This window comes from Ambystoma mexicanum, chromosome 8, assembly GCF_040938575.1.
Source record: "Ambystoma mexicanum isolate Mex_15411 chromosome 8, UKY_AmexF1_1, whole genome shotgun sequence".
In the NCBI taxonomy this organism is placed as follows: Eukaryota; Metazoa; Chordata; class Amphibia; order Caudata; family Ambystomatidae; genus Ambystoma; species Ambystoma mexicanum.
In genome coordinates this window covers 827,157,153-827,178,471 of record NC_090929.1, presented here as the reverse complement: position 1 = coordinate 827,178,471, position 21,319 = coordinate 827,157,153, and the positions used below count along the sequence as shown (strand labels likewise).

General features: G+C 42.9%; 1 protein-coding gene across 4 annotated transcripts in view; it reads left to right on the top strand.

Annotated features, from left to right (window-relative positions):
* LOC138472491 (cGMP-dependent protein kinase 2-like) overlaps positions 1 to 21,319 on the top strand; it is a 2,724,950-nt gene that overhangs the window by 2,349,387 nt on the left and 354,244 nt on the right. The gene's annotated exons all lie outside the window — the stretch shown is intronic.

Genomic DNA, 21,319 nt, shown 5'->3' with positions numbered 1-21,319 from the left:
GGAGAGCATTGTCCAAATAAATTACATCATAATAATTGCACACGTAAGAATAATGTACCACCATTAGTATGCAAAACCTAATGCTTTTTATGTAATTTCTGTGGGTTTGGACAGTAAATTGCACATTTTGGAAGCCATTTTTCAAACGTTTTCTCACGGTGGGAGAAACCCCACGGACCCCCCTTAGTGTGGGTTGGGCTCGCTCACTCCGAAATTTGCACCAAGCAATGTACGCCCCACCACCTTTCAAAGTCACCAGCCGCCACTGTCCTGGGCGCATGTATTTCAGGGGTGCGCGAGAAGTTCCACACGCGATCGGGCCTGGGGGAGCGTGTGCGTGTATTTCAGGGGTGCGCGAGAAGTTTCACATGCGATTGGCCTGGGTGCGTGCATTTCAGGGGCTCGCGGGTGTTTTCACACGCGATTGTCCTGGGCGCATGTATTTCAGGGGTGCGCGAGAAGTTCCACACGCGATCGGGCCTGGGGGAGCGTGTGCGTGTATTTCAGGGGTGCGCGAGAAGTTTCACATGCGATTGGCCTGGGTGCGTGTATTCCAGGGGCTCACGGGTGTTTTCACATGCGATTGTCCTGGGCGCGTATATTTCAGGGGTGCACAAGAAGTTCCACAAGTGATCGGGCCTGGGGGAGCGTGTGCGTGTATTTCAGGGGTGCGCGAGAAGTTCCACACGCGAATGTCCTGTGCGCGTGTATTTCAGGGGTGCGCGAGAAGTTCCACACGCGATCGGGCCTGGGGGAGCGTGTGCGTGTATTTCAGGGGTGCGCGAGAAATTTCACACGCGATTGGCCTGGGTGCGTGTATTTCAGGGGTGCGCGAGAAGTTTCACATGCGATTGGCCTCGGCGTGTGTATTCCAGGGGTGCACGAGAAGTTCCACACGCGATTGGCCTGTGTACGCGATTCCATTGGACCAAAGGCCCTGACAGCGCAGGCGCGTCTGTGACGTGACACGCGCGGGCGTGTCCCTGTACCCGGGGGAATGTTACAAGACCAAAAACTGCACGTCCGAGTGTCAGCCCGCGTAATTGGAGGATAGTGCCTCAGTGCGTATACACGGAAGTGACGTTGGACGTGTCGTGCGGTTTAAAAGGTACGTGTAGTACGTCATTTCCTTGTACGTGCTTCCCGTGGAGAGCGAGTGGGTGAAATCTGTACTTCTTGTCGGTTCACATGCGATTTACTTCACAGCGTTTCTAGTTCGTACTCCCTGTTACCTCTGTCAGTATTTTCCTGATTTTCTCTTCGACCTGTTTCCTCAAACAGCATTGACTTCTCCTTTTGTCCTGTCTCCTCAGACAGTGTACAATTCTTCTTTTGGCGGGGGTGTTGCCAACGCGCACACGCGCGTATTTTTCACGCTCTTTTCACAGGCAGACGGTGAGTCGCGCACGTATTTACCAACTGTGCTAGCCCCGTGTGTAGCGTACCCCTTCAGAGGTCATTTTAGGCTGCGTGTGACACGCATACGTTCATTTTTGTGTTTCTGGGTGCCACAGCGTAGTGCAGGTTCCTTTTCCCACGCATGTGGTCTACGAGGGGTCGCGTGCACGTCATTTTCTGTTTTAGGGGTGCCTGTGCGTTGCGTGACCCGTCATCTTTCCCCAGGGGTTACATACAGCCTTGCTAGAGTACTTGGGTACGAATTCCATCTAGTACCCTACCCCTTTGACCCCCAATTGCCCAGGACAATTGTCCACTGCAACTCCCGTACGCACAACTCCATCAGTACCATGGCTGGGAGGCGAGCAAGTGGTAAGGGTGGCAAAGGTGGCCGAGCCTCAAGAGGTGGGCGTGGTGGGCGCGGTAGGGGGCGTGGCCAGGATTTGCAGACTCCCCCAAGCCCCCCACGTGTGGAGGACCAGTCAGAGACACACATCCCCCCCCCCATGGTTGAGGGAAACGTGGCTGACATCATCCCTGCTCAGCCCTTGTTGGACCGGCCCGTTGTGGCACCTGACCTAGCACAGGGTGACTCCCAGGCTGACTTCCAGGTTGCCAAGTCTAGGCCACGGGTGGCGGTGCAAGCCAGTGTCACCAGGCCACATGGTACAGGGGCAGCCATGTCATCTGCTGGCCCGAGTAGGTGGGGTGGGGAGGCTGCAGGGGCAGCTGCAGCTCCGTCCACCCCAGCTCTGACACCCCTAGCAAGGACAGTGTTGGTCCCGGTACATCAGACTGAGGTTCCCCCTGCCATCATCACACTTCAGCTAATGCCTGCAGAAAGTCATGTGGTCAGTGTGCCATCGCACACTACTACTACACAGCCCACCGGTGCTCCTGCCTCTAGTGTCCAGAGCGGCATAGGGCACTCCGGATCCCCACCACCCACAAAAAGAAAGAGGAAGAGTGCTCGTCCAGTACAGGCTGATGACCCCGACACGGCTACACGGTCCGGCACGCCAAGGAAGCCTAGCTTCAATGATGCCGAACTGGATGCACTTGTGCAGTATGTGTCCGAACATGACGCCGAAATGTTGGTCACTTCAGGGTGTGGGGTTACACCTGCTCGACGTCAGGCACACTGGCAGTCCATCGCGGACAGCATAAGTGCCCTTGGGTTTATGAGGCGCACAGCTGTTGAGTGCTACAAGCGCTGCAATGACCTTAAGCGTAGGGCAAAGAAAATGCTGGCCTCAAGTCATGCCGCAACTCTGGCGACTGGAGGTGGGTCTCCACAAGAGGACATATAACTCACTCTACATGAGCATGTTGCTGGGACCTACGTCACAGAGGAGCAGATCCAAGGTGTGGGAGAACTGCCAGATTACGAGGCATTGTCCGGTGAGTGCACATGCATGTGTGTGTGATCCATGTGTATGTAGTTTGTGGGAGGGGTTCTGGTTGAGTGCCAGGTCAGGGTGTGTGTGCCTGAGTGTTTTGTCCCACCCATGTGCTTCATCCAATGCATACTGTGCCCTGGGATTTGGGTATTACAGTATCCCTTCTGGCCACAGTAGGCGTTTTGCACTACATTGCACCAGTTGCCCTTGAAGTGGCATCTTGCTCCCACATTGTTCCGTATTTAGCTGTGTTCATTCAGGCTGATTGTAGGAATTCACCTGGTTCTACTGCGCATCACTCTGCCCTATTGTCACATATATGACATGCCCATGGTACATGCCATCTGTGTGATGGCATGTGTCATGTATGTGTATTGGACATGCCACTCACAGGCCAATGTGTGATGGCACTGCTAGCCAGCATGCAGCTGATGTGTTGCTCTCCCATCTTGGTGTCATCAGTGTCTGACATTTTCCTCCCCTTCCAACTCATGGACAGTGCATGCATGGGAGGGTTATAGTCATGTGGGACATGTGTAAATCAAGTACTGGTACTGTAGCTTGTGTGGCCTAATAGCGTGCCATGGTGCTAATGCCTGTTTCCATTTTTTGTCTTTCTTGTTTTTGCAGAGGATGATGCACCTGATGCTGTTGAGGGAGAGGAGATGGTGCAGGCCCAGGAGGGATCTGAAGCACGACCAGGCACCAGTGGGGGACGTGGTTTGGTGGTGGTGGAGAACCCTCTCTTGCTGCAGGCCATACTGTCCCGGGGTGTCCCTGGCTGCCCCAGAACTCTTTTCAGGTGTTGATTCGGATGAGGCCTATGTGGATTCGCAGGTATGTGTTCATGGAAGGGATACTGTTCTGTCCGACCCACCTGCACCAGGGGTAGAGCCCACTATGGGGATGTCAGTGTTGGTAAGTGCGCCTGTGGTGGTTACGGATGCAGGGCCACACTGCGCAACATCTGATCCTGTTCCTGGGCCAGCAGTTCAGAGGGGAAATGCAGTCCTGCAGCCTCAGGCAGTGCCGACACAGCAAGGCGCAGTTCACCTTGCCCCAGACAGGTGTGGTGCCCGCCAACACGGTGGCCGTCCGCCACCAGGCAATACTACATGGGAGCAATCCATTTACGGTATGGCCAACCAACAGGCAGCATCATCTGAAATGATTGCTCAAGCCATGGAGAGGGTGGCCACTTCCATTGTCCCCCCAGAAAGGCAGATGGAGCTACTATAGCAGGCAACAGACTCCATTTGCCAATCAGTCAGGGAGGACATGTTGGCGTCCAACAGGGACAGACAGGCGGCCCTGGACAATCTGAGGGGATCAATTTCTATAGCTGCCCAAGGACAGAGGGAAGCCCTGAGGGGAGAGGTCCGGCACCTCAGGCAGACTCTTGTGGACCTTGAGGCTTCCACTGTCACCAGGACAGAACAGCTGCAGGAGCGCGTCACCCGTACGCTCTCAGCAGAGATGCAGGCAACTCGGGCGGAGGTCCGGGCAACACGTCGGGTGTTGCATGGGGATCTCCGCACCACATCCCTCCAGAACAAGGCCTTCCAGGCCCGCATGCTTTCTGCCATGGAGGACCAAACTAGGGCATTGCGTGGGCTGCCTCCCATGGCACCACCACCTCCTGTGGCAGCAGCAGCAGAGGTTGAGGAGAGCGAATCCAGCAGTGAATCTCCCACTATTTAGTAGCCGTGCAGGCCATGAGCCCATGGAGGTGTTTTTTTTTCGCAACATTCACGCAGGTGGCTGTTGGTGGGCACCCTGTCCTCGGACCTCCTGGGTGGCCTCCCCCACCCCCCCTCGCCCACACATGGCCATTTTTGATTTTTGATTTTTGATTTTTTGTTGCAGTGTGTTGCCTTGTGTGGCTCCCGTGGGCATCCACTGTATTCCGGCTGGGCACATGCAGGCTTGTCCTGAGTTTGGGTTAGATGCTTGGGTCAGTGAGACACACACCCCTCCTGCTTCCCGTTTCCATGGGCTTGCAAAGGGTGTGCCCAAGTGACAGTGAATTACACAGTGACGTTGGACTCCCATGAGCTGTGTGGGCAGTCTGTAGTCAATACTGTGTATACATTCCTAGTGCATATTGTTGTTGTATTGTGCACTGCATGGTGTATTGATGTGTGCTTGTGCATCCATGTCTCCCTCCTGATTTGCAGGTTCATTCCTCATGTCTTCACAAGGCCGTCCACTTTGGAGATGGAGCTCATGTTGTGAGCAGTGGACTTCCAGATGTGCGTGGCAACAACACTGTAAAGTTGGAGGTGGTGGATGTGCTGGCATTCTCATGTTGTAAGACTACGTATCCTTTGCCTTAGTACTGTCATGTTTATGCTATGTCGATTGTATTGTGGTAAGTATTTGGTCATGTGTGTTGTTGGTTCTACATTCATGTGGGCATTTGTGTTGCCAGTTTCCATTAGGGACACTGTACTTTGTGACACGTGTCATGTTTGGGGGATGACTTTGTTTGCTCTCACATGGCATGTCAAGCCATGGTGTGTTGGGTGGCGGTGCTGGGGAGGGGTTGGGTGAGATGGCACTGTTGTCATGTTGTGTCTTGCAAGGGGGTAATGATTTTAGGAGCATAGAAGTGTGTCTTTTGAACACAGCATTGGTGCTGTTTGTGTAGGTTGGGAAGCACACAATGGAACACTTCCAGATGTACAATCTCAGGCTGGTATGGTTGTGACAGTTGACTGTCCATTGACACATCATAATTGTCAGTAACAATCATCATTGATTGTCAGCTGGTATGTGCCAGGGCTGTGTGCACTCCACAGGGGTGTGATTTTATGTGAAGTAATTAGCCACGAGCTGCGTACGGGCTGCCTTACCCCGTGCCCTTTCCCCTCCCATGCGCAGTGGGCATGCATGTGGTTGGGGATGTGGGGGCACCACCATGTCCAAGGCCAGGCCCGGCGTGTTGCAACGTTGTGCAGGACACATGCTGCCACTATGATCCTGCACACTACTGGGGGAGCGTATAACAGCTGCCCGCCAGAACGGTCAAGGGAGCGGAAGCGTGACTTGAGCACTCCGAATGTGCGCTCCACGATGCCCCGGGTTGCAATGTGGGCTGTGTTGTATCTTACCTGGGGTGGCGTGGTGGGGTTCTGAATTGGCGTCATCATGTGGGTGCTGAGAGGGTAGGCACTGTCCCATTGGGAGGTGGTGATGGGTATCATCAGTGGGGTTGTGACATTACTCAGTATCTGACATGCATGCATGCGCAGTGGCATTTATACTCACCGAGCAGCCATGTATCGCCATGTCGCCCAGCTTCTATGTCCCGGTTTAGGGTAGACATTCTGTAGATGAAACTGTCGTGGGTGGAGCCTGGATAGTTGGCGTATACTGAGGTGATGATTCCCTTGGCATCACATACTACCTGGGCGTTGATGGAATGCCAGTGCTTGCGGTTTCTATAGATGTGCTCAGTTGCCCTGGGAGGACGTAGAGCCACATGGGTGCAATCAATGGCACCTAGCACTTTGGGGAATTGTGCCACCCTGTAGAAGCCCTGGGCAACAGCCTGCCTTTCTGCAGGTGTTCTGGGCAGGTATATGTGCCTGCGGACTGATGGGCGTGCAGTGATGATGGCCAAGACCTGGTGTAGGCAGCGTGACTGCGTGGCCTGTGACACCCCCCCCACTATGGCACTTGTCCGCTGAAATGATCCAGTGGCCAGGAAGTGCAGTACATTGAGGACCTTCTCCAGGGGGCTGAGTGCTTGGGAGCACAGGGTGGTTGATGTGAGGTCATCCTCCCACTCACTGACCAGGTCGAGTATTATGTGAGGTGGAAACCTGTACCTCCCATACACATGGTCATCAGGCATCCCAAAAAGGCTGGTTCTGGGTGTAAAAATTCTGGCCCGAACTATCCTCCTCCTCCTCCTGCGGTATCCCACGGCCACTGCTGCTAGGAACGGTATGTTCATCCTGGCGTCTGAGCTTGTTCGTTGTTTGCGTGCACTTTTATGCTGTGCGGGTGGACGTACGCCTACTTCCTGCTGGCGTACGTGTTTCCGGATTGGCCACGTTCGTTTCCATGAATACATGTTGTAGGCGAGCGTGTAAAACTTCCCGCGCAGCACTGGAATACCCGCACCCAGCCCAATCGCGTGTGGTACTTCTCACGCACCCCTGAAATACACGTACCCCGCTCCCCCAGGCCCGATCGCGTGTGAAACCACCCGCGAGCCCCTGAAATACACGCGCCCAGGCCAATCGCGTGTGGAACTTCACGCGCACCCCTGAAATACACGCACACGCTCCCCCAGGCCCGATCACGTGTGAAACCACCCGCAAGCCCCTGAAATACACGCACCCAGTCCAATCGCGTGTGGAACTTCTCGTGCAGCCCTGAAATACACGCACCCAGGCCATTCGCGTGTAATACTTCTCGCGCACCCTTGAAATACAAGCACACGCTCCCCCAGGCCCGATCGCATGTGAAACCACCCGCGAGCCCCTGAAATACACGCGCCCAGGCCAATCGCATGTGGAACTTCTCGCGCACCCCTGAAATACACACACCCAGGCCATTCGCATGTAATGCTTCTCGCGCACCCCTGAAATACACGCACACGCTCCCCCAGGCCCGATCGCGTGTGAAACCACCCGCGAGCCCCTGCAATACACGCGCCCAGGCCAATCGCATGTGGAACTTCTCGCGCACCCCTGAAATACACGCACACGCTCCCCCAAGCCCGATCGCGTGTGAAACCACCCGCGAGCCCCTGAAATACACGCGCCCAGGCCAATCGCGTGTGGAACTTCTCGCGCACCCCTGAAATACACGCACACGCTCCCCCAGGCCCGATCGCGTGTGAAACCACTCGCAAGCCCCTGAAATACACGCACCCAGGCCAATCGCGTGTGGAACTTCTCGTGCACCCCTGAAATACGCGCACCCAGGCCATTCGCGTGTAATACTTCTCGTGCACCCCTGAAATACACGCACACACTCCCCAGGCCCGATCGCGTGTGAAACCACCCGCGAGCCCCTGAAATACACGCGCCCAGGCCAATCGCGTGTGGAACTTCTCACGCAGCCCTGAAATACACGCACCTAGGCCATTCGCGTGTAATACTTCTCGCGCACCCCTGAAATACACGCACATGCTCCCCCAGGCCAGGTCGCGTGTGAAACTTCTCACGCACGTGTGTTCCCGACACCCGTAATACGCGTTCCCCGCTTTGCGCTTGCTGTTTGCCAGTCCGGTAAACTGGTACAGGGTTGGCGCAGCCCTTTGCGATGGTTTTGCGATCTTGATGGCTTTTCCTTGCGCGAGGGCGTTCTTGGGGGCGTAACTGGCGCTGCTGCAGGGTCGCTGCGCCACTCTGCGCCACGTCTGCTTTTGGAGGTGGGAATCCATGAATACGCTGTGCGCGGAAATTGATTTTATCGCACGCGGCTGGCGCAGACATTCGCACGGGCACGCTGTGCGCCAGCCGAGTGCGACACTTTTGAGAGGAATTACATGAATCGGCCTGTATATGTGTTATCAGGATTGTTTGCTGCATTTCTGTGAAGTACTTACATTTGCCTACACAATGGGTCTGTACTGTGTAAGTAAATGTTGTCAACTATTGGTGGTAATTGAAATAGAATATTCATTGCTACATTTGCGTAGCAACTTACACCAACTATATTTGAGAGTTTAAATGGACCAGGTAGTTCTGTATCTGACTGCTTTTTTTGGAGTTTGTCTTCCCTCTTTGAAGAAGTACCTGGTTTACTTTCCCTAATTGATTCTTTTTTGCTTGTGGTACTTGATGAAGTATTACTTTCTTTTACTCTCTTTGGAGGATTTGCAGTGACATCCTGTTGCTTTTCTGTTTGATTTTTTTTTTTTTTATAACGTTTTACTTTTTGTGGAACAGAATATGTGTTTAGATGGGGAGTGTATAGTAAGCAAAGTCTATTGTATTCTAAAATGCAAGGAATATCAGCGTTTATTTTACTTGCATCAAAGTTGATTAGAAATAGACCGTCAAGTGTACGTAAGCGTGATAGTGCTACGTAGCTCATGCCTTCTTTAAAGACTGTGTTACCAATATCTATCATTGCTTTGTGCAGGGTAAGACCTTGTGATTTATGAATCGTGACTGCGTATGCAAGAGTTAGAGAAAATTGTTCTCTGCGTACATACATGTCTTTGAAGAGAAGGAATCGAGCTGTTGAGCATCCTATCCTTTTTGCTTCTGAAAGTTTATCAAAGAGTATATTGACAAACTGAATTTTGTTGTCACGTGGGTATGTTTGAAAGCCAACAACTGTACCCAGTGCTCCATTAACTAGTCCTTGGTCCACGTCAAGGTTACGTTTAAGTATTACTCTGCAATTTAAGGATAATTTTAATATATTTTCTAAGCCTGCTGTGTTTGAGATTGATTTTTCTAAACTATTTAGTCTTATTGTGGCTTGGTCACACATAGGTAGTGTCATACCATGTACATCTAGTTTGTCTGTGGCGATAATTTCCATTATTGGTTGCATTTCTTTACTTAAAATTATTTCATTGAATTTGAAACAGCTTGCAAGAGTTGGCATTAAGGCCATACAATTGACATTTTTGTGGGCTAATTGTTCCATAACATCTGTAGCCTATGCATTATCGCCATAAAGTGCATTAATTTGCCAGGTTTTCAATATTGTTTCTGCTTCTTTAGAAAGTATACCAAATCTGATACTTTTTAAGATGTTGGCATAAGTGAGATCTGCAGATTGCTGCATGTTTTCTGTTAATTCTCTGTATTGGAAATGTTGCCAAAGGTTGACATTTCCAATGCTGCCAACAGTTTGACGGCAGAGTGTGTCTCCTAATGTTTTAAAAATAGGCTCACCTTTTAGTGGTGTCAATTGAAGAAGATCTCCGAAAACAATAATGTGTTTTCCTGCAAAGAGCTCTTCATAGTTTGTTTTGAGTACTTCTTGCAATCTGAGGTGAATCAAAGCCAACATTAGGTTCGAGACCATGGTCACTTCATCTATTAGTAGCATTTTCATTTGTTTCAATACTCTGCGTAGTTCCATTGCAGCTTCTGCAGAAAGTTTGTAATAGTCTAATTTGTTCTGGTGTTCTACTGGCAATAGTTTTAATCGGTGTAAAGTGACACCACCTATGTTGTAGGCAGCAAAACCTGTGTGGAGAAAGTGACAACAGCTGACATTTTGTTGTTTGTCAATTGTTGAAGGAATTTACTGATGACTTTGATTAGGAATGTTTTGCCAGAACCAGCTTCACCCGAGACGTACAGTAGTATAGGTTTATAACTATGGCAGGAACATTCTTTATTTTCATGTTGTACACCATGTGCAATTTGTTTTGTTACTTCTTCAAAAATGCTATGTTGTTCGTTGTTTAGTTTTGATTGTAGTATAGTTAAGTCTGCTTTATCTTCATACTGACACATGGTGTTTTCTACTTCTATCATAGCTAATTCTGCCTCATTTATTATTATTTGTTCTCTCAGTGGTTCTTGGCTTCCTGTTACAGAAGGTTGACTACTGTCAGGAGTGTCTTTATCTAGTTGGGCCTGCAGTTCTTCTTCGTGTTGCTGTTTATTGTGCAACATTGTTTTGTATTGTGTACAGTTTACATCAGTTATATTTCTTTCATTTGCTTTGAAAGCATCTTCATATGAGTCATAGTTATCGAGTATTTCTTTTTCTTTTCTTCATGGATTAAAGAGTTGTAGCAGGGACATGTAACATACTTCTTTATGTTGAGGAGTCTTCAATGACAATTTGATATGATTAATTAAATTTGGTTTAGTGAGTTTAACTAAGCTACCTTCAAAGTTTGTCACTCTGTATTTACCTTTTTTTTCATCAGGTTTTATATTATTTGTGTATGTGTAGTTTTGGGCTATGTGGTATAGACACATGGTTTCCAAAGTATTACTTCTGTTTGGGTAGTATGTGTCCAATAAATTGTTTTTTAAAATGTCTTGGCTGTTGGGATCATGTTTGGCTATTGTTTCTATATCTTCGTATGATTTTAGAACTCTTTTTCTAGATTTAGCTGGACCAAGACTTATCCATACTACATTTTCAGATTTTCCATACAATGCAGTACCAGTTAAACAATCAGCTGCTTCATATGATCCACATTCTCTATGGGGAGAGCATTATTATGCCCAAGCTGTATAATTTCTGAGACACTGTTTTATCTGATGACAGGTCATTCCAGAGGTCTTCGAGCTCTGTCTTTTCTGCTTTGGTTAAGTATGCTGTGACATATCGTGCAACTGCAGTAGAATTGTATGCAATGTACTGCACATCTATGTTTGCATTCCATAAGTGGGCAATGATTGCATTATAATCATTGATATATTTTTCTTCTTCTTTTCTTTTTATGTAATATGTATTTTTAGGTGACTTACCCTTAGCACTATGTCTAACTGAAGACATGAGGTTGTTAACTTGACCTGTATTTGTAACTGGTCTAGGGAAACCAAATCAGCATTTGGTGTAATATTTCCATTTGTTTTTGTATTTGCGACGACAATATTTGCCACATTTGTGTCTTTGAAATTGTAAAATTTGTGCATGAAGATCACTATTTGTGTATTCTGATGGAATTTCACAAGTGACATATTTTTCAATAAACTGTAAAACAGTGGCATCACTGCCTTGATCAAATTTAGGAGCAAGCATCTTTAATGCATAAAAGCATGTGGATATGTGGTGCTCCTCTGGCTTGGTATTCTTTTCTCCAAAAGAAGTGTTGCACTTCTCCAAGGGGAGGAACAGTTTTATTACAAATAAAATGTAGCATAGCAATGAAGCGATGGTGAAAATATCTTGAAACATTAACAGGATCCAAAGAACAAAGTTCTCCTGGTGTTAGTATATCTATGTTTGTTTTGTTTTTGTTTGATATGCGTAGGAAATTATGTAGATCTTCCCATGCATATTCTGCACAACTTAATGTAACAAACCAAGTGGGTGGGCCAAGGTTTCTGATCATACAATGTACATCTCCATGACGTTGAAACCAGTAATCTTTAGTACCACGCATATTTGCTAATAGATTTGTAATATTTGATTGTAAAACCTCATCCTTTTGTTGCACTTTTTGTAATAATTGTGTAGCTGTCATATTTTGAAAATGTGATCCTGATTTTAATATGTGTGCAACTCTGTAACATAAAGTTGCTAGTTCACTTTCAAATAGTAGGTGGAATATGTATTCCACATTTTGTCTAAATCTGGGATCTTCAGAATACATCCGTAATGAGCGGTATTCTGATGCGGATATTTGAATAGGTCTATCATCATACCTTCCTCCTTTGCCAGTAGGAAAGAGTAGAGGAAAAGCACGTGCTTCTATACTTTTTTCCCATATGCTGATTGGTGATCCTTTGGTTTGACGCATTTGGTATGTTTCAGTGCATCTTCTATGGTGTCATTAGAGTGCAAAGGATGAATTGTATAATGGTCTAAACTATTTGATATTGTAGCAGGATCTAGTAGCTCAAATTGACCAGCTTCTGGTGTTTCTTGAATTATTTCAGTTGTTTCTTTCAAGTTTTCTTCAATATTAATTTCTTTGTAAAATTCATTATTCTCTTTAAGATATTGCAAGGCTTGTATAACTTTATGTAAATCTACCAGCTGTTGCCATATTTTTTTGTCTTTTGTAGGTACTCCATTTACTAAGATAATTAAAGATTGCTGCATTGGACGTTGCACTCCTAGAGTATGCACATTTTCTTTTAGATCTAATGGTAAATAAACTATTTTTCCACGAATGCCTTTTACCAATTCAGAGGGAGGTAATTTTGCTGTTTTTGGTTGAAGGCATATTATTGCTTGAAATGGGTGTACTGTTTGAATTATGATGCTCTCATATAAATTAAGTTGTTGTAGGCATTTTGGTAGTGGGTATAATTCCAAATTATTTGTGATAGCACGTGAAGGAGTTTGGTTGTTGTCAAGTTTTGTAGTGCAGTAACTGCAAAGAATTAAGGGGTCAGTTATTTCGTATTTGTTTTCTGCTACAAGGTAGAGAGCTAATTCAAACCATTTAGAATCTTCATTGTCTTCAATTTTATATGATAGGTCTACAGTTTTTGTGTTACTTTTATAAAACGTTCTGCGGCAACATACACATACATGGTTTGTTACTTCAGCTGATGTACTTTTAAATTTTAGTATTTCTTTTTTGTATGTATTTAGCAAAAGGTTGCCATGTGTAGAATTGTTGCTAATTTGGTTTAAAGCTATTTCATTCTGTAAATGGCTTTCACTTCCAAAATATCTTTTTCTGGATATAGTCAATTTCTTGAAGTAGGTCTTTCGCTGTACCATGTAGAAGAATGTTATTTAAATTTGCTAGTGCTAAAGCAGGACTTTTAGCATAGTACATTTTATAGACTAGATTTCTTATAGTTGAATGATGTGTTGATATTCTTTTGATATCATGGAAGGTGGTTTTACAAGTAGGTCCTGTAATGCAGTCCAATGAATGTCCTTGTAGTCCTGTGTATTTGCGCACTGGACAGGTATCCATATTTTGCAGTAGTTTAATTTTGATTTTGTCTTTGCTTTTTACATATTGATTGAGGCATTGGCGTAAAGACTTGAAAAATTGTTTGGGAATGTTACACATTGACGTGCATGGTCATTTGTACACTAGACGTTCTGATTCAGTTGAATGGAGGGGTAATTCTAAGTTTTCAGGGCATATTTTTGTAAGGAGTACTTCTTGTTCCATTATGGTATTATTCACTTTTTCATAACCTCGACCACTGCTATGTATGGCTATTGTATTTGTTTAGTTTTGTTTGTACCCTTCTTCATTAAAGTATGGTTCTGTGCTCATAGTGTGATTCCATTCACCTCCGCAGATACTTAAGAAGTTCTTTCTGTTGACATTTTGTTTATTGCGAAGTCTTTTTTGTAATTTAGTTATTAGTTTTGTTAGTGGTTTCATTTTGTTTAACACTAAAATAAATAACTTTCTTTTGAGAATAATTGCACTGTCTATCAACGCTTCTAAGAATAATTTCCTACGATAGGTTTTAAGTATTGAACCTGATTTCTCTCCTGTTTTTATAAGATTTTGAAGGACTTTGTGACGGAACATTTTGGCTAAAATATTTTTCTTGGTGTGCTTACTTTGCACTAAATCAAGATTTATAGAAGCAGTTTTATTTGTAGTGATATCTGATTTTCCGTTAATTGTTTTTTGGTTTGTTTTACATTTTGATAGAGGACGCAAAGTTTTTGTATTTGAAACTTTTTGTGTTTCAGTAAATGACTGTATTAGCTGTTTTGTTTCAACTTTTATTTACAAATTCTGCTAGAGATGGATGCTTATGTTGGACACTTTTATTTTCCTTTGCTCTACTTCTGCATTGCTTTCTACGGACTTGGCTTTTGGTTGGCATTCTTTAGGGTCTGTTGAAAAAAATAAAGATGTATGGGTTGGGGTGTTCTGCAATGTATGTGTGCTGTGTGCATGAGTGTTTGAGTAAGATGATGTATGTAATGGTGTGTGATTGTGCATTGCGAACTACAACTTGTAGGGATGGGTATTTTTCAATTAATATGTTACTAAACTCAGGTTCAGATGACAGAAAAAAAAATAAGCTAGTGGTGTGCAGAAGTACAAATAGGAAATCTAATGTATACAATTAAAACAGTTGTTTTTTTCTATAATATGAAAATTCTAGCGGTTGAGTTGGGTAATTTGTGTGTCCAAAAATAGGAATTTGTGCGCCATTCTGGCTGTAATTCACTGTTTAATACATGGGGATTTTTGGACAGAATGGTGCACAATCTCTATTTTTAAGCACAGAAATAGCATGAATTAACTTTACAGTATGTTTGAGTAATAATACAAATATTATGGTGATATTATACTTACTTTTTTTGTAAAATGAACAGGTTAATTCTTAGCTCTTTTTTGTTCTTCAAATTCGACTGCTTTCTTTTCAGGCGAATGGTCTTCACTGCAATTGTAAAAGAAACAAATTAGTAATTTTGTTTGTATATAGCACTGTTTTAAATTTAGATATTGATTTTTTTAACTGAAATCCTCAGCGGCTTCCTCAAAACCATTAAAACTATCTTATTTACATAAGATACGTTGCACCAGTTTAATACATATGATATGTTCTTAATGAACAAATTATATTGCAATGACTAACTGTAACAAACAAAATATCTTTAGTATGTCTTGTGAAATTCATAATGTACCACTGAATACCACTATTTCTGTAACTAAGATGTTCTATGTAATTGTGCCTCAATGTCATGCTTAAAATAAATTAATTAAATAAATACATAAATAAATACATGTAATTGTATAAGTATTATTTTTTGAGATTTGAACATACATGTTCATGCATGCAATTTTGTTTGAATATAGGTAGTCTATATGTTTCATTTCAAAAATGTTAGTTTAACATGATTTGAGTGTGTGTGTATAAAGAAAGTAAATAGTATAAAGGTTTGTAAGTGATAGTTGATTTTAGGAGATTGGAAAAAAGACAGTAGATTCATTTTACAGATTACACAAGCTAAAAGTCAGTTTGAAAATGTGTTCATGTACTGTACAGAAAATATGCATACCTGTAGTTTGTGTTCATGCATATGGATATGCATGGAGCTGCAAGAAGACATCTTGGAGACTTGTACAGTATTTCTTGTAGACGGTGCTTGCCAATGATATGACACTTGTACTCAGACAGATTCACAGTACATTTGCAGTGCTGATCTATGATGATGCAGTTAGATGTAGAGGTCTTGAATGTGATTGGTGCATGGTCATGTGACTTCTTAGCTACATCCAAAGAGGGAATGGCACAGAGAGTGCAGTGGAAATGGTAGAAGGGCTGTTCATGTTACAAATATGTCCGCGGACATGGCGGGAGTTCGCGGACATCGGGAGTTACATCCGGGCATTTTTGGGTTCAGAAGTCATGCAAATGAGAATGAGCACTGAAAGGGATTGGTCAGGAAAATTTAGTGGGTGTGTTGTGCCAGGAGAGAGTTTCTCAGATATTCTTTTTGCTGAGAGAACAACAGATAGCTATGGGTGTGTGTTTCAGAAAACAGATTGTTTGGATTCTGGGAGATTCGTGGATACATTGGTTGAAGGTGCATGCAGAAAGCAGTGGAGTAGCTGGAGATCTTGGATTTGCACATGTGGAAGTGCATTGGCATGGAGTATGTGGAATGAAGTGGTTGGACTTGCTACCTCTCTGTGGTACTTTGGAGACAGAGCAACATCCAGACATAATTGCAATTCAGTGTGGAGGGAACAGTTTATGACATGTGTCTGGAATTTCTTTGCAATTTGCTATGAAAGAAGGACTTGGGAAAGTCATGGACATGTTTCCTAATTCTCAAGTAATATGTTCACGGATTGCGCAGAGAAAAATGTGGCTTTGTTCTTCTACATTTGGTCCACAAATGGAAAAAGCAAGGCGCAATGTTAATAAGGTTGTTTGTGCATTTCTAAGAGATTTTGGCATGTCCTATTTTCACAATGAAAATATTATGTTTCGTAGTACATACATTTTTCGCAGAGATGGAGTCCATCTTAATTATGCTGGCAATCAGATTTTTCTGAAAAATGTACAACATGCATTGCGACCTTTTTTAGAAATACAGCATCCATTTTGAAGTAGGTGTTAAGTATTTATAATTTTTTGACATACAAACACCTCCCAAAGGCTCTTTTCAGAGCCACCACTTCCTTACAGAGAAAAATGCAATGGTTATAATAGGGCAGCACCCCAATCATTTTTATGTTCGCGAACTGTCCGCGGACTTCTAAGAAATATTGTGGATTACTTGAAAATGTACTTTTAAATTGTTCGGGGACACGATCAGTGTCCGCATTCAGAACACACGATTAGCGTGGCCGCGGTCACATGATTCCTTCGCGAACATGTCCGCGAAGGAAGCGCCTGTCCGCAGGACACCAAATACACGGACATTGGTTTGCGAATGTGCGTTGATGCTCTACGGACACTGTTCGGGTCCTGAAGTAATTAAAAGTGCGTCACACGGCAAACGAACATTTCAGGACACCGCTTGTGTTCTTAAAACAGTTTCAACTTGCTAGCGAACACCACGGACAGGTATAGTGTTCTTCAGGACATCTCCATTTTCGTTTATTTACGAACATTTCAGGACAGCAATTGTGTTCTTAGAACAGATTCAACTTGATAGCGAACAGTACGGACAGGTATAGTGTTCTTTAGGACACATCCATTTTGTTTAATTACGAACATATCAGAACACCAATTGTGTTCTTAGAACAGTTTCAACTTGCTAGCAAACACCACGGACAGGTATAGTGTTCTTCAGGACACCTCCATTCTCATTTATTTACGAACATTTCAGAACACCCGCGCTGTCCGCGGACACCTACATTGTTTTTTAAAAAAGAAAAGGAACCTAAGTACAACACAATACAAAAATGTAACTTTATTTAACATATATTAACAATTTATGACAGAGAAGTTGAGGCAGAAACGGAAACAAAAACATCAGAATTAGGGGTTTCAACATGATTGGTATCAGGTGAAGAAGGAATGGAAGTCTCATCAAAACGTTTTGGTTCATGGGATATGGTGAGGGGGGACAGGTACATGTGAGACAATGGTACGAGGTTTTTGTTTTAAAATGATCTTCAACAAAAGTTTTCAAATTATTAAAATTGGTCAACAATAAATCAATTTTTTCTTTTATGCTGTCAAGCGTGTTTTCCATAACAGCTTCTTCAGAGGTATTTCTATTTTGGTATGCTCTGTACAAAAAGAATATATATATGTTAAATGTATATGAAATAATAATAACTAGATGGTTTATATTGTGAAGTGTTTACCATTAGATTCACTATCTTCTGACATTTCCTCATGTGGGAAATGCTCCTCTAGCCATTCTAGCGTACTAGACATTTCTGTGAGAAAAAAAATATATATATGTTTTTATCTAATACAGAAAGTTTATAAATATATGAGTAAAATGAAGTACACTTACTATTTCAGGTAAGATATGTTCTAAGTACTCTGTAGGTCTGGTCTTGTTCTTAGTTCTGCAGTGTCTGTGAGGTAATTATGTTGGAAGCCAATTTATCTTCTTGTGGTATATTCCATTTTAGGACATATTGCATTTAAATAAATGGTTAGTGTCTTAAATATATGGGTTACATTTCTTATGTATTACTACATATAATGTGTATGTGTGCTTGTTTTTGAATTTGTTAAATGTTCATAAGTTATGATATAAGAATCAAACATACCCCCCACAGAGTTTTTAGGTAGTGGTACTGTTCTCTGAACATGTCCGCGGACATTAAAATAGTTCGCGGACATCAAGTTCAGTAGAAGAGGTTCAGTATGTTCCATATTACATGTACATAAAGTCAAAGCTATTATTATTAAGTTGTGCTACTAAAAACCTATGAAATTCAGTGAAAAACTTTGTTAAAGGGACGTTATGGTTAAGTTGTGCTACTAAAAACCTATGAAATTCAGTAAAAAAACTTTGTTAAAGGGACGTTATGGTTAAGTTGCGTTACTAAAAACCTATGAAATTCAGTGAAAAAACTTTGTTAAAGGGACGTTATGGTTCCAAGTAAAACTGAAAAACCCTTGAAATTCGCCAGTTATGGTAAGCTAAGCAACCATAACTCGCGCCACCACCGTGCACTGCTAAGCCTAACACCCAGGACATCAAAGATGACATCACAAATGTCATTGATGACATCACTGATGACATCACATGTCTGGCGCCCCGTTTTTTTCTTTGCTGTCATATCTAGGCCACATGGTTTTCTTCAGTAACAGTCAGGAACTAAAAATTGTAAATGTACTATATTCGTAGACTTATCCTTCAAGTTTGTTCTTACAATAATTCCCTTATGGTCCAGTCATATCATATGAAACATATACATAGGGGAAGACACACCTTTGAAAGACAGCAATCCTTTTTGTGTATTAGAAATATCAGTAGATTTAACAGCACTTTCTGATAGTTTTGATGTTTTTTTATTACTGTACTTTCCCTGTATATGCTCATATTATTATATGTTGTACTCACACTATTTTCCTTAGGGTCCAGACACATCATGTGATATATATAGATAGGGTAAGTAACAGCTTTGAAACAGAGCAATCATTTCTCTGCATAAAGGTAATCAGTTAGGTTATGAACACTTTCTGCTACTATATTTGTATGTGGTGTTGTCTCTTTGTGATTTGTCTATAATAATACAATTATGTAGTAAATGGGTTTTATTACCTACTTATCACAAGTTTCACTGTACACAAAACTCTAATATATAAACAGTTATAATTTCACTATTCAACATGACAAGTTTATGAATATTGCATCTCCATCATGTATGCTGCACACAATGCCTATGTTTCTACATGAGTACCTTAGTATACTGGATTGAAGTTAATAATAGAATGCTATTTATATCAATGCATAGCTTAATGCACTGATTAGCACTTGATATTTATTCCAATAATCCTTGACCCTTTTTTTATTAACATTACACTAAGAATCCCTTGTACAGACTTTTCATGAAAGGTAAATGCACATGTGATGTCATCAGTGATGTCATCAATGACATTTGTGATGTCATCTTTGATGTCCTGGGTGTTAGGCTTAGCAGTGCACGTGGTGGCGCGAGTTCTGGTTGCTTAGCTTACCATAACTGGCAAATTTCAAGGGTTTTTCGGTTTTACTTGGAACCATAACGTCCCTTTAACAAAGTTTTTTCACTGAATTTATACATATTGATAGCTTTTGCTTTTTATTTGATTTGCACTGCAAGCAGGTGATCCAGCTTCTATCTCCTCCTATATCTATTGACATTTGCTTCTTAATATGAAATGTGCTAAATGTGCTTGTTACATGTAGCTGTGTAAACATGTTTTCTAGTGTACAATCTTTATACTGACTGTAGACATTAAGTGTTGGTGTGTAAGATATTTATTTAGTTCTTTGTTTCTTTTGCAATTTAAAGAAGGGGTTTTCTGGTTAATTTCTTTACACTTTCATGTCCACTCTCAATGTGTCTAGAAGATTGCCATTGTTGCAAAAATGATGTACACAGTGAGATGAGTTTATTTTCCCATGTGCTTCCATACAAGCATGCTATGATATGTTACTTGGTATTGTAAAGTACTAGTATGTTAATGGAATGTGAGTGTCTTACAAAATATGTTGACACGTTTTGCTGCTTGGGATGAATTTGATGATTTGTTAAATGTACGAGATCTGTCACCCAAGCACATCGGAAGCAATCACTATACATTCATGGGCTTACAATTATAAATAGGGCAATACAGTTTAGCCACAGGACTATAAATGTATTAGATTTCATTATGTTTTAGAGAATTAAGTGTATTGCGTACCAGGATATATCTATGCCAACTCTTTAGTGTGGACCGTAGACACACCAGCAAGACACACATTATTGCAAAATGGGGCATGATGGAGGAACTCTTTATTCAGGCCATTGAGAGGTGCGTTGGAGAAAAATGTGCCATAAATCCACAGGGATTCGATTATCCAAATGTATTGGATTCAGATAATATGTGGCTAAAAAGTGAAACAGGATTTGCACTTGAACAAATAAGGTAATGCCATGAGGCACATCTGATTTTCATCTACTACCTTATACATAATTCACAAAGTCTAAAACTGGAGCATACCTGGAGATTCCAGGTGCGTCTCTAAGATGTCCTTGAAAACATCTGTTTGAATTGGATTTGCATGTGAAAATGTTCACAATAAAACGCATGTGTTTCCATATTTGCTCCAGTATTAGGCTTTATAATTCAGTTGTAAGGGAGCATGTGCAAATCTGAGATGCTCAACAACATCACCTCATTTTCTCCACTGCTCCACTGCAAGTTTACCCTGTAATATTAATTAATCCTTTTTTATTATGCACTTAACACAGGAGACCAGTCTCTAAGCGTGGAACCAGGATTTGAACCTGTGTTGCTCTGTGTTGTCTTGCTTCAAAAGACAAAAGGAATGCCCCTGAGCTATCTTCCCAGCTCTGCGCAGGCCAGACCCAATCATAATGTTGTGATGTGCTATTCTGCAGTGTATGTGTGTTTGAGCAACTTTCGGTCCCTGACACAGAATTTTTACTTTAACGTGGAACTATAATTAGATATCTGGTATTATGATTTACCTTATTTTGCTCAGGGAGACCTCTAGTTTATGTATAGCCCCTCTAATTGAAGTGCTCTTAACATATAACACAATGCTCTCTCAGATTATGCAGTGTATTTGGTACATTTTAAAAATGATAAACTTCTTGGTTCCTACTATTCACATCTAAAGATGTGACCAGCTTTACAGTAGTCATGTTGTTTCTCAAACAAAAAGCATCACTACCCGTAATACATATAACTCTTTCTTGTTGTCAACCACAACTACAGAAATCTCATTTAGAACACAATACAAGAAGAATAATATTAGTAGCATTGATGCATGCCATA